Source organism: Tenrec ecaudatus, chromosome 9 (genome assembly GCF_050624435.1).
Source record: "Tenrec ecaudatus isolate mTenEca1 chromosome 9, mTenEca1.hap1, whole genome shotgun sequence".
NCBI lineage: Eukaryota > Metazoa > Chordata > Mammalia > Afrosoricida > Tenrecidae > Tenrec > Tenrec ecaudatus.
Window position 1 is genome coordinate 96,103,717 of NC_134538.1, and position 709 is coordinate 96,104,425.

Genomic DNA, 709 nt, shown 5'->3' on the forward strand with positions numbered 1-709 from the left:
AAATTAATTGTGCCTGATTGATGTACCATATATACTTGAGTATAAGCCAACCCGAATATCAGCTAAGGCACCTAATTTTACCACAAAAACGGCATTAAAAATATGCTGGAAAACTTAGTTTATACACGAGTATTTATTTGGTAATTGTTATTGTTGAATTGTACACATCAAAAAAAAAATACTGGGTTATCCATATTTTTACCACGACACGGAACGAGCACCACCACCATACATACACATAAAAAAAAACAACAACCCACAAACAAAAAAAAAAACTACTCAGATAGGACTGGGAGTAAGTAAAATAAAATTATTTTAGGAAAAAGGCAACTGAGTGACCAAGGGAATTAAGGAATCTTCCTTAATGAAGAATAGCTCAATATGACTGGAAAATAGGCGAGGAGCCCTAAGAAAAGCAAGACAGTGAATTCAGCTTTCAGTCAGATAACGAAACATTGTCAAAAGTAACAACTGGAACTTTTCAGTTAACAAAAAGTGGTGATGGTGGTGGTAATAACAAAGATAAAAAAGTATGAAGCAGATTCCAAAGGAATTACAGAATCAGTATGAATAGAAATAGACAGCCACTAGGATGAACGAAAAATATGCGATGATTGTAGAACACTGACTATTTGGAGGAGGACTGCTGAAGAGACACCCAGCACACACATTTCTTTACGCCGAGGGAGCTTCAAATACATAACCAACA